At 43.9% G+C, this 13249-nt stretch overlaps 1 protein-coding gene across 11 annotated transcripts in view; it reads left to right on the top strand.

Annotated features, from left to right (window-relative positions):
- KCNMA1 (potassium calcium-activated channel subfamily M alpha 1) overlaps positions 1–13249 on the top strand; it is a 767665-nt gene that overhangs the window by 201341 nt on the left and 553075 nt on the right.

Below are 13249 nucleotides of genomic sequence, written 5' to 3'. Positions count from 1 at the left end.
GCAACACTCCAGTCTCTGCCTCCATCCTCGTGTGGCCTTCTTCCTGTGTCTCTCTCCTCTCAGGGCCTCCTCCTCCCTGTTTTACTCTCTTCTCCTTTCATAAGGATGCACATGATATTGAATTATGGGCTCACTTGGTTACATCTCCAAAGACCTTATTTCCGGATAAAGTCATGGCCACAGGTACTGGGGTTTAGCACATAACCCTATTTGGTGGGGAATGCAGTGCAACCCATTATGTATAGACTCCTTGTCTGAACACTGGAGAGATGGATCAGGCTTTCTTCTGCCAGTATGAAGAAGTGAACAAGCTGGCGTTCTTCTGGGAATCAGGTTCCTGGAAGGAGGAGGAAACCGCAGGTAGAGGGCTTAAGCTCTGAATATCCTTTTTTTCCAGATCTGTGTTTCCCTAGATGGGGTCTCCAGACTAGCAGCATCTACATCAGCTGAGAACTTGTGAGAAATGTTAGTTCTTAGGCCCCACCCCAGACTTACTGAACCAGAAACTCTAGAGTGGGGCTCAGCTACCTCTGTTGGGTGGTTCAAGGGTTATTCTACATTCTTGCCTTTTATTCTTACTGTAGTGCTTTCGGATGGGATTGCCTGTTGATGCTGGAAGATGTTTTGGGGTAAAGTAGATATTAATCAGAGAAGGCAATGGCACCCCACTCCAGTACTCTTGCCTGGAAAATCCCATGGACGGAGGAGCCTGGTAGGCAGTCCATGGGGTCGCTAAGAGTCAGACACGACTGAGCAACTTCCCTTTTACTTTTCACTTTCATGCATTGGAGAAGGAAATAGCAACCCACTCCAGTGTTCTTGCCTGGAGAATCCCAGGGATGGGGAGCCTGGTGGGCCGCCATCTATGGGGTCGCACAGAGTCAGCCACGACTGAAGCGACTTAGCAGTAGCAGCAGAAAAAGTTCTGGAGCTTCCCTACTGGTCCAGTGGTTAAGATGCCTTGCAGTGCAGGAGGTGTGGATTTGGTCCCCGGTCAGGAAGCTAAGATCCCACATGCCTTGGGGTCAAAAAACCAAAACATAAAACAAGAAGTGATATTGTAACTCATTCAATAAAGACTTCCCTGGTGGTTCAGTGGTTGAGAATCTGGCTGCCCAGGAGACACAGGTTTGATCCCTGGTCCTGGAAGATCCCATGTGCTATGGAGCAACTCAGCCAGCAAGCTGCAGCTACTGAGCCCACGAGCCTAGAGCCTGTGCTCCGCAATGAGAGAAACCACCACGAGGAGAAGCCCGCACACCACAACTAGAGAGTGGCCCCCACTTGCCTCAACTAGAGAAAGCCCATGTGCAGCAGTGAAGACCTAGCACAGCCATACAGTAAAAAAAAAAAAAAAGAAAAAAAAAAGATTCTCCAAAAAAATGGTCTATGTCAAAAAATCTTTTTTTGAGAAAAGTATATAGTTCTTTGGTCTAAGTCAAACAAGTTCTGTGACTAGCTCTGAGCTTTTGATATGCTTAATGCACTGAACATTGAAAATTTCCAGGAAGGGAAACAGTAGCATTTTCAAATTTCATTGATAAAAGAAGTCCTTCTGTACGGAGTATCCCATTGGACTGGCATTCTGTAGAGTACGCACTGGGAAACACTGCTCTCGTCCACATATGAAGGCATTCAGCAAACTTTTTATGAATCATCTTCTAAGAACTAGGCCCTGTGTTGGGGGAATAGAGCAGTGAAGACATAGATTCTCTCTCCATGGAACTGAGAACTTGTGCCGGGGCTGGCTAACTGCAGGCTGTGGGCCAAGACTGCCCTGCCATCTGTTTTTTTTTGTTTTTGTTTGTTTGTTTGTTTGTTTTTTTAATGGCCTACTAGCTCAGAAAGGTTTTTTCAGATGAAAAAATTTTTAATAAAGGATATTTTATGAAATGTGAAAATTCTATGAAATTCAAATTTAAGTGTCCATAAATAAAATGTGATTGGAACACAACCACTCTTGTTTGTTTACATTTTATTTCTGACCACTTTTGTTCTGTGATGACAGAGTTGATTAGTTGCCAAAGAGATTTTAGGCACCTGCAGAGCCTAAAATAGGGCTTCGCAGGTGGTGCTAGTGGTAAAGAATCCACTTGCCAATGCAGAAACTGCAGGAGACATGGGTTCAATCCCTGAGTTGGGAAGACCCCCTGGAGAAGGAAATGGCAACCCACTCCAGTATTCTTGCCTGCGAAATCTCATGGATAGAGGAGCCTGGCAGGCTACAGTCCATGGGGTAGCAGAGAGTCAGACAAGTTTGAGCACCCATACATCCAGAACCTAAAATATTCACTAGCTGACCCTTTACACTTTGCCAGCTCCTGCTGTATGGAAGCAAAGCGGCTGTGAGCAAGTATTTGTGGATGCCTTGAGTGTTCTGGAGGAGGAGTGAAAGCTCCACATGATTAAAGAGCTGTCCTCACTCAGTGGAGGTGGAGGGGCCATTAGGGAAGGCTTGCTGGAGAGAGAGCTTAAGTCTGAGTGGGAAGTCTAGAATATGACTGCGTGGAGAAGGTTGTTTCAGGGAATGGTACATGCAAATCCATGAGTCATAAAGGAGACCCACTCATGGAAGGAAGGGAAGAAAGCCCAGTATGGCTGGAGAAAAAGGAAGGTGAGGCTGAGCGTGGTTTCATATGTGATCAGATATAAGGCAAAACCCAGACATCCAAGAACATCCCTGAAGGCCATGCTGAGGATGCTGAACTTGATCCTGAGAGCAGTGGGGAGTCATGGGAGAGTTTAAGCACAGGGATGATAGAAGTGATGTAAACTTTGTGAGATCTCTCTGGCTTAGTGTGGAGGATGGATGGGGCACTGGAGCAAAAGCAGATACATTATTAATTATGAAGCCTAGCAGTCAGTCTGGGGAGAGAAGGTGTGGGTAGAGGGAAATGAGTGATTTGAGATGCAGAAGCTTTCTGTGATACTCACCGCCCTTGTACTGGACCCTGTGTGCTTTTTTTTTAAAAATATAAATTTATTTATTTTAATTGGAGATTAATTACTTTACAATATTGTATTGGTTCTGCCATACATCAACATGAATCCACCACAGGTGTACACGTGTTCCCCATCCTGAACCCCCCTCCCTCCTCCCTCCCCGTACCATCCCTCTGGGTTGTCCCAGTGCACCAGCCCCAAGCATCCAGTATCATGCATCAAACCTGGACTGGTGATTCATTTCATATATGATATTATACGTGTTTCAATGCCATTCTCCCAAATCATCCCACCCTCTCCCTCCTGCAGAGTCCAAAAGACTGTTCTATACGTCTGTGTCTCTTTCGCTGTCTTGCATACAGGGGTATCATTACTATCTTTCTAAATTCCATATATATGCATTAGTATACTGTATTGGTGTTTTTCTTTCTGGCTTACTTCACTCTGTATAATCGGCTCCAGTTTCATCCACCTCATTAGAACTGATTCAAATGTATTCTTTTTAATGGTTGAGTAATACTCCATTGTGTATATGTACCACAGCTTTCTTATCCATTTATCTGCTGATGGGCATCTAGGTTGCTTCCATGTCCTGGCTATTATAAACAGTGCTGCGATGAATATTGGGGTACACGTGTCTCTTTCAATTCTGGTTTCCTCAGTGTGTATGCCCAGCAGTGGGATTACTGGGTCATAAGGCAGTTCTATTTTCAGTTTTTAAGGAATCTCCACACTGTTCTCCATAGAGGCTGTACTAGTTTGCATTCCCACCAACAGTATAAGAGGGTTCCCTTTTCTCCCCACCCTCTCCAGCATTTATTGCTTTAGACTTTTGGATCGCAGCCATTCTGACTGGTGTGAAGTGGTACCCCATTGTGGTTTTGATTTGCATTTCTCTGATAATGAGTGGTGTTCAGCATCTTTTCATTTGTTTGTTAGCCATCTGTATGTCTTCTTTGGAGAAATGTCTGTTTAGTTCTTTGGCCCATTTTTTGATTCGGTAATTTATTTTTCTGGAAATGAGCTGCAGGAGTTGCTTATGTATTTTTGACATTAGTTGTTTGTCAGTTGCTTCATTTGCTATTATTTTCTCCCATTCTGAAGGCTGTCTTTTCACCTTGCTTATAGTTTCCTTTGTTGTGCAGAAGCTTTTAAGTTTGATTAGGTCCCATTTGTTTATTTTTGCTTTTATTTCCAGTATTCTGGGAGGTGGGTCATAGAGGATCCTGCTGTGATTTATGTTAGAGAGTGTTTTGCCTATGCTCTCCTCTTGGAGTTTTATAGTTTCAGGTCTTACGTTTAGATCTTTAATCCATTTTGAGTTTATTTTTGTGTATGGTGTTAGAAAGTGTTCTAGTTTCATTCTTTTACAAGTGGTTGACCAGTTTTCCCAGCATCACTTGTTAAAGAGATTGTCTTAAATCCATTGTATATTCTTGCCTCCTTTGTCAAAGATAAGGTGTTCATAGGTGCGTGGATTTATCTCTGGGCTTTCTATTTTGTTCCATTGATCTATATTTCTGTCTTTGTGCCAGTACCATACTGTCTTGATGACTGTGGCTTTGTAGTAGAGCCTGAAGTCAGGGAGGTTGATTCTTCCAGTTTCATTCTTCTTTCTCAAGATTGCTTTGGCTATTTGAGGTCTTTTGTATTTCCATACAAATTGTGAAATTATTTGCTTTAGCTCTGTGAAAAATACCTTTGATAGCTTGACTCTACCAAAAATTTAGAGAAGAGCTAACACCTATCCTACTCAAACTCTTCCAGAATATTTCAGAGGAAGGTAAACTTCCAAACTCATTCTATGAGGCCACCATCACCCTAATACCAAAACCTGACAAAGATGCCACAAAAAAAGATAACTACAGGCCAATACCACTGATGAACATAGATGCAAAAATCCTTAACAAAATTCTAGCAATCAGAATCCAACAGCACATTAAAAAGGTCATACACCATGACCAAGTGGGCTTTATCCCAGGGATGCAAGGATTCTTCAATATCTGCAAATCAATCAATGTAATACACCACATTAACAAATTGGAAAATAAAAGCCATATGATTATCTCAATAGATGCAGAGAAAGCCTTTGACAAAATTAAACATCCATTTATGATAAAAACTCTCCAGAAAGCAGAAATAGAAGGAACATTCAGTTCAGTTCAGTTCAGTTGCTCAGTCGTGTCCGACTCTTTGCGACCACATGAATCACGGCACGCCATGCCGCAACATAATACAAGCTATATATGACAAGCCCACAGCAAACATTATCCTCAATGGTGAAAAATTGAAAGCATTTCCCCTAAAGTCAGGAACAAGACAAGGGTGCTCATTTTCACCACTACTATTCAACATAGTTTTGGAAGTTTTGGCCATAGCAATCAGAGCAGAAAAAGAAATAAAAGGAATCCAAATTGGAAAAGAAGAAGTAAAACTCTCACTGTTTGCAGATGACATGATCCTCTACATAGAAAACCCTAAAGACTCCACCAGAAAATTACTAGAGCTAATCAATGAATATAGTAAAGTTGCAGGATATACGATCAACACACAGAAATCCCTTGCATTCCTATACACTAATAATAAGAAAATAGAGAAATCAAGGGAACAATTCCATTCACCATTGCAATGAAAAGAATAAAATACTTAGAAATATATGTACCTAAAGAAACTAAACAGCTATATATAGAAAACTATAAAACACTGGTGAAAGAAATCAAAGAGGACACTAATAGATGGAGAAATATACCATGTTCATGGATCGGAAGAATCAGTATAGTGAAAATGAGTATACTACCCAAAGCAATCTATAGATTCAATGCAAACCCTGTGTGCTTTGTGATGGCCTTCTACACGATGGGCCTGCATCTTCTTAGACCCTGACTTACTAATGAGCATTGATTGCTTGCTGCACACCTACTACATATCCATTAGGCTCAGTGCTAGATGTAGAGATATATTTATCTTTATTTAGAATCTGTATAGATGTAATAATTAATAAGAGTATACATATTCTTGTTATATATTGATATTTACAGATGTAGGTATGTATTTGTCCAGACTATATATTTATATTCTATAGATATAAGAATTTATAATCAATGTATTTTATACAATACATTCTAAAGAATGTATAATATATATTTCACAGAATATATATATATATATTCTGTGAAGGTGAAAGTGTTAGTTGCTTAGTCATGTCCAACTCTTTGCAATCCCATGGACTGTAGCAAGACTGCTCTGTGGGATTTCTCAGGCAAGACTACTGGAATGGGTTGCCGTTCCTTTCTCCAGGGGGATCTTCCTGACCCAAGGGTCAAACCTGGATCAACCACAGTGTAGGCAGATTATTTACTTTCTGAGCCACGAGGGATGTGCCCCTATATATATTCTATAGATATGAAAATTAATATGCCAGGTTTCTGACCTCAGAATTCTTAATTGGAAGGGATGATGGATGCTTGAATATATTGAGGGCTGATAAACAGAGGAACAAATAATACTGTGAGGGGACAGAGAGTAAGGGTTGAGAGAATATCATTGAGAGGTGTTAATTCTTATTAAGAGATCTGGAGAGGCTTCATGGTGGAGGTGCCTTTGAACAGTTTTGAATAATGTCCTGCATTTGGAAAGAAATGTAATTAGTCCAACAGGAGCAAAGCAATGTATTTGTGACAGTATGAGGTATGTATACAGCAAAGGGATCAGGAAGCAGTGTGGCTGGAGTGAGTGATGAGTGGAAGCTTATGGAAGGTGAAAAGGTGGTCCAGAGGCCCCTGATCTGGCATGGGACTTGACCTAGGCTTCTGACTGATTTAACACTCTTGACACCTTAATCAAGGCTGTGCTGAGACCATGAGCAACTCTCAGGAGTAAATCTGCAGGGCAAGAGAAGACTCTCTCTCTCTCCGTGGCCAGGGGTCCTGCCTACCTCATTTCATGACCTCCTGAGGCAAGTATAAACAATAAAACACACCCCCTCCCCATCACCTTGTTTACAGGCTCAGCCCCTTTATCCAACAGCAGACTGTTGTATTATCAAGTCCTCTGGGGTTCCTAGCCCATTCATCCCATGGCTGTGTCTGTTTCTGACTTCTGCTTTGGCATTCTTCTTCTGGGTGGTGCCTACCCCTCAAAACTGTGGGATGTTTTTTTTTTTTTTTTTCCAAAACGAATAACTTTTTATTGAAGTATGGTTGATTTACAATGCTGTATTGGTTTCAGGGGCTTCCTAGGTGGCTCAGTGGTAAAGAATCTGCCTGCCAATGCAGGAGATGCAAAAGGTGCAGGTTTGATCCCTGGGTCAGAAAGATCCCCTGGAGAAGGGAATGGCAACCCACTCTAGTATTCTTGCCTGGAAAATTCCATGGACAGAAGAGCCTGATGGGCTGCAGTCTATGGGGTGGCAAAGAGTTGGACATGACTGAGCATGCATGGATTAGTTTCAGGTGTTTAGCAAAGTGATTCAGTTATACAGACATACACAAGTGCATATCTATTCTTTTTCAGATTCTTTTCCATTATGGTTTATTATGAGATATTAAACATTGTTCCCCGTGCTGTACAGTAGATCATTGTTATTTGTCTTATATATAGTAATGTGTATATATATTAATCCCAAACTCCTAATTTATTCTCCTCTTTCCCCTTTGATAACCATAAGTTTGTCTTCTACATCTGTGAGTCTTTTTCTATTTTGTACATTCATTTGTAGATATATTTTTAGAATCCACATATGAGTGATATCATATTTGTCTTTGTCTGTCTGACTTCAGTTAGTATGATAATCTCTGGTTCTATTCATGTTGCTGCAGATGGAGTTATTTCATTCTTTTTTATGGCTGATTAATGTTCCATGTTCATTATCCATTCATCTGCCAATGGACATTTAGGTTGCTTCCATGTCTTGGCTGTTGTAAATAGTACTGCTGTGTACACTGAGGCGCATGTATCTTTTTTGAGTTAGAGTTTTCATCTTTTCTGGATATATGCCCAGGAGTGGAATTGCCAGATCATATGGCAACTGTAAGTTGTTTTTTTTTTTTTTTTCAAGAAACCTCTATACAGTTATTTATAGTGGCTGCACTGATTTATATTTCCACCAACAGTAAGAGGGTTCCCTTTTCTCTATACCCTCTCCAACATTTATTATTTTAGACTTTTTGTTAATAGCCATTCTGACCAGTGTGAAGTGATACCTCTTTTTTTTTTTTTAATCAATTTTCTAATAATTAGTGATGTTGAGCATCTCTTCTTGTGCCTGTCAGCCATCTGAATGTCTTCTTTGGAGAAATGTCTATTTAGGCTTCTGCTCATTTTGAGGATTGATTTGTTTGTTTGTTTTTTTGATATTGAGATGTATGAGCTATTTATATGTTTTGGAAATTAATTGATTATTGGTCACATCAGTTGCAAATGTTTCCTCAAATGATACAAGGGCTTTTAATGAGGTTTTTCTTGGTTCTTGGTCCTGTTTTCAGGGCTGTGACACAGGGTTACTTGCAGTCTGAGTCTTCTGTCATGTATCATAAGATACTTAATAAAGGTGGGTGATGATGACAGGCCCCTTAAAAACAGTTTGGCTGATTTATTTTTAGACGTCTTTTCAAAATTGTGAAATAAAACAAATACACAGAAAAGTGTATAAAATACAAAAGTACAACAAAAAAGTGAATGATCATGAGAAAATCCATGTAACCAACCAGATCAAGGAATAGAATGGTGCCGGGGTCCCCAGGAGCTTCTCTGCATGTCCCTTCTCCTTACCTGGCTTCTCACCTCTGATGCATCAGTGCCGAGGAACGCTAGTAACAACTCTGTCTGTCCAGCTACCCGTCAGAAAAGCAGCTGCAGAAGGAGAAGAAAAACAGAACCTTGGTATTCAGGCAACAATCTGACCTTTCTTCAGAGCAGCCCACACAAAGGAGGTCTGGTCTCCATAAGTTCCAGGGGTCAGACTGACAGTTGTTATGGAAACATGGGGCTCACAGTGCTGTGGCTCAGGTGATGGCCACAGCACTCAGACAGGGGCTCCCATCCTGTAGGGCTCTTGTCTCATTGCAGTTTTTATGTACTTCTAACAAGAAGCTCCTGAGATTTAAAAGATTGCTCTCTCGTGTTAGCTTCCTCCCAGCATCCTCCTGATCCAGCCACACCTCAGTATTGTAGATGGAGCACTATGGGAGGGAAAGAATGAATGCTGCTTTTGGTCCAGGGGAGGCTGTGGGTCCTTAGGTGAGAATGTTACAGAACCTAGAGCAAGAGTTCAGTAATCATTCATTAGGAAACATGACGCGCAGGTTTCAGACATCTTTGCAAGCTGATTTTTCTAACAATTGTCTTGGGCCTCTCTCTCATTAGAGTTTGTGTTTGTGAAAGGAGGCCCATCTGAACAGGCATAAGGGGAAAAGCCATCTCCATCGGAAGAGAAGGCTGAAAGGCTTTGCCCTGTCTTCTAGGAGAACCGCGTGTGTGCCTTTTGAGATTTCAGTTCTTGAATCACTCACCCCAGTAGTTCTCCAATGTTTATAATGGGTGCACTGCAATTAGATTTGCAAATTCAGAAAATTGGGGGGTGGGGAGAGCTCCTGTGGGGAGGGAGGCCCCTGTGTTTGCAAGTATGTGGGTTGCATACGCTTTTCTTCAGCTTCCTGTGGACTCTCTTTCTGACTTCATCTTTGGGCTGGACCTGCTGCTTTGTCAAGTGTGCCCTCCTGACCGAGGTCTGGAGACAGGGGAAGGGTGTGGGTGCCCCGGGGGTAGCGAGCCGCCACGTCCAGACGCTCGGTGTGTTCTGTCTGGGTGGAAAACCTCATCTGAAGCCAGACTGAATCACACCAGTTTCTAAGACATTCTTCAACCATGTTAGGCAAAAGAGTCCCCCGCTGACAAGCCGGGATAGAAGGAAACCTGATATAATTTTGGAAAAACCTTCTTCGAGAAAGAAGGTTCTCACAGCTGCTGAGCCTCTCCCCGACGTCCAGGGTTGGAGGGGTCCCAGGCCACAGGGAGGAGATTGATGGGTTCAGGGGTGCCAAGTGGAGAGTGGAGGCTTTGCAGGGCTGGGGTGCTGGCCATTCCCAACTTGCAGTAGAAGAAGGAGAAGCAGTTGTCAGAACACAGTAGAAATAGAAGAACCCTCCCCTCTCCCCCAGCTGTTGAATTATTGTTATTATTTCACATTAACAGCCAGGCCAGACTCTCTTGCATTTGGCTGCTATGTTGGAAATCCAGATCCAGGCTAGGGTTGTGAGAACCCAGAGGCATAGGAGGCTGGAGTTTCAGAGCCCAGCCAGGCTTCCGAGGCGGGTGCAAGCTCAGAGCACAGGGAGACAGGCCACTCTGCAGACCCCCAGCAATCTGTGCCTGGGTCCTCACACTTAAGATCACTGGGTCCTGAGTGTATCTATATACCTGATCACCTGGCCATCTCTCTGCCTCCTGAGGTCTCTCTGACTTGCTGGGCCTTGGTTTCCTGAATAGGGGTCATGTTTCCCATTGGGAAAGGCTCTGGAGCAGGGGGAATGGCCTTTATTGCAACAGCTCTTTTGACCTGAAGCCAAACCCCATCCAAGTTCAGCAAATGGAAGAGGTGGAAAAATATTCAGTCAGTGAGGTCTATAGGCACGTATTGGGTTAGGTCCTAAATTGTGGTGGAAATTTTCCTGGAACGGGGCAGATCCTTTTGTAAACAAGAACATTCATCTTTTTTTGACTGACGTGCCTAGTGAGGCATGTGCCTCTCAGAAGCCCCATGACATCTATTCTTGTTTGGGATTTGGTGTTTGTATTTGAAAATGTAGCTGCTCGGAGGAACAGCAGTGTGGGAGCCAGCAGCCCTGTTCAAGTCATGGAAACTGGCCTGGTTGGGCCAGGATGTCAGTGGTGCCCAGGGAAGGGCTTGCTTTTCCAATGCCTCTTGAGCCATGTTTTAGGTTACTCATTCAGTATACATACCTGCTCATCCCTTGCTGTCTGCCACACACTCTGGATATCTGAAAAAATGGACCTTGACTTCAAGGATCTTTCAGGCTAATTGGGGCATTCTGACATGCATGGATGAGAAGACAGCTAAGGCTGCCAGCCAGGGCCCATGTGGTGTTGAGAGAGAGGAGTGGATTGTGGGCACTGGGATTAGGACATGGAGGGCTGCCTGTCATCGGGAGATGGCATCACTGGGCTCCTGGGGCTTGATGGAGCAGAATGAAGATGGGTGGAGAGAAATGCAGAGGGCTTTCCTGGGATGGGAATAGCTGTAGAGGTCACGAGGACTGAGTCCTCCCAGAGAGAGCTGGTAGGGGAGTGGGCTTAGTTAGGAGTGGGAGGGCAGCCAGTAGGCCTGAAGACTGGGTCTTGGGGATATGGAAAGAGAAGATTTGGCCAAGGCAGTTCCCTCCTGGAGCATACCCTCTAGTGGAGATGGGTGGGAGCTTACCCTCTCATGGAAACTGAAGGGGAATAAGTGCCCCCGGGTATAAGGTTGGGCAGTGGTAATGGCTATGAGGAAGAATACTGCAAGCTAAGGGGATGAAAGGAATTTGCTTCCCTTGGCATTCCCAGGGACTTTGCTCACCAGTCATTCACCTTTTTACTCCACGTTGCTTTTGTCTGTTGACTTGGAGGGCGTTGTTCAACCAACCATCAGCAATTCAGCCCACTTGCTCTCTGATGGTAAATACATTCTTCCCAGATGCCTTTTTAATGATGGTTTGGGGCCACAGAAACAGTGCCCCTGTTTCCAGGGAGATTGTTTAGGTTCTGAGCACTTCCTGCTGTAGAAGCAGGGGGTTGCTGCCGAACTCAGAGTGGGCTGGGAACTCAGGACTCCATGGTATGGCCCTGAGCCCTGAATACTGATGCATTCCCTTCCCTCCGCTCTCGGGACCTGCTCCAGCTGAGCTGTTAGAGCCCCGAGGGACCTCATCTCCATCCCTTGGGTCCTATCTTTCCTGGCCCCAAGGCTGTCCCTTGGGGGTTTGTGACAGACACACCCTGGGTTCCTGGTCACTATGACCTCTCTGGGCCTGAATTTCCATCTGTAGCTTGAAGACTAGGGGAGTGGTCCATAGAGTTTCCATTGGGTACTCAATAAACTTTAAAAATCATAGAGCATTTCAGAGGGTTGCCAGCTTTTTATTTTTCAAGCAAGAAAGAACTTGTCAAATGCCAGCTCTAGCATCATTGTCATTTCATTCAAAGGGCATGTTAATACCCAACCAAGGAGTGATGACATAATGTCAAAGAAAAGGATATTTCTCCCTTGGGGAGGAGTGTTGGGTGTTTTTCACTGCCACACACACACATTACACTGCGCTCTTGCTTTCCACTTCTAAACTCCATCGTGGAGCAGCGCTGCTCTGTGGCCCAGTGGGTGGGGACCACGGGACCAGAGCGCCTGAGAGCCAGCCTCGCAGGATGCTTTGCTGAGGGGAGCCAGATCCTCTTCTTGATGCTCAATCTGCCACGGGCTCCGTTCCTTCCTCTACTTTTCACCTCTTGACCCTTCCACTGTCTCTCTCTCAGCAACTCCTCTCTCGAAGTGGGGATACTCCAAACTGCCCTGGGCTGCTTTTCAGGAGCTGGGAGAGGTGGAAGAGAGGAGGAGCCCAGGACCTCCGTAACCAGATGAACTGGTCCTTCAGATGTCAAAACTCCGTACCTTTGGATGGGATTCAGTTGTTTCCCAATCAAGTTCACATTCTTGTTTTTATTCCATTTGCCTTTTTCCTACTCACGTGAGTCATAAAAGTTAACCGGGCTATGATATGGAGATTTCTGCCTTCTTTTGTGAAAATGAAGGTTTTGGATTTCCTCTGGGTCTTAGTTATCCTTATCCAGTCTGTTTTGACTAGAAACAAAGCTGGCCTTTACTTTGGTGAAGAGGGCAGAGATGGGGTTTACTGTCTAGAAAAATCTGGATTCCCATCCTGATGGGCCGTCTATTAGCTGTGGAACCTTGGGCAGGTCATTGTCCAAGGTCACACAAGTGAATACTCTGGCACTTAGTTGATAACACTGTTTCCTGTGTTATCCCCACCTACTTTGCATTCATCATCACAGTTGATCCTCGCAGATATTCTCTGAGGACGGTGTTTGTGCACCTGTTGTTGGGTAAAGGACACTGATGCTGGATAGAGTGGAGGGACTTGTACTCGTTGTATAGCTGGTACGAGGGGAAGTCAGGAAGTGGACTCTGGGGACAAGGACCCCTGTGCCTCCACCCTTTTGTGCTGTGTCTTTGCCATCGGGGGGAGGGTCTACTCAGTCTTTTAAGTGAACAAGCTGTGTTTCCTTGAAGAAGCTT

Source organism: Ovis aries, chromosome 25 (genome assembly GCF_016772045.2).
Source record: "Ovis aries strain OAR_USU_Benz2616 breed Rambouillet chromosome 25, ARS-UI_Ramb_v3.0, whole genome shotgun sequence".
Lineage (NCBI taxonomy): Eukaryota > Metazoa > Chordata > Mammalia > Artiodactyla > Bovidae > Ovis > Ovis aries.
Note: the sequence above shows the minus strand (reverse complement) of the source record. Positions and strands in the feature narration are given on the sequence as shown.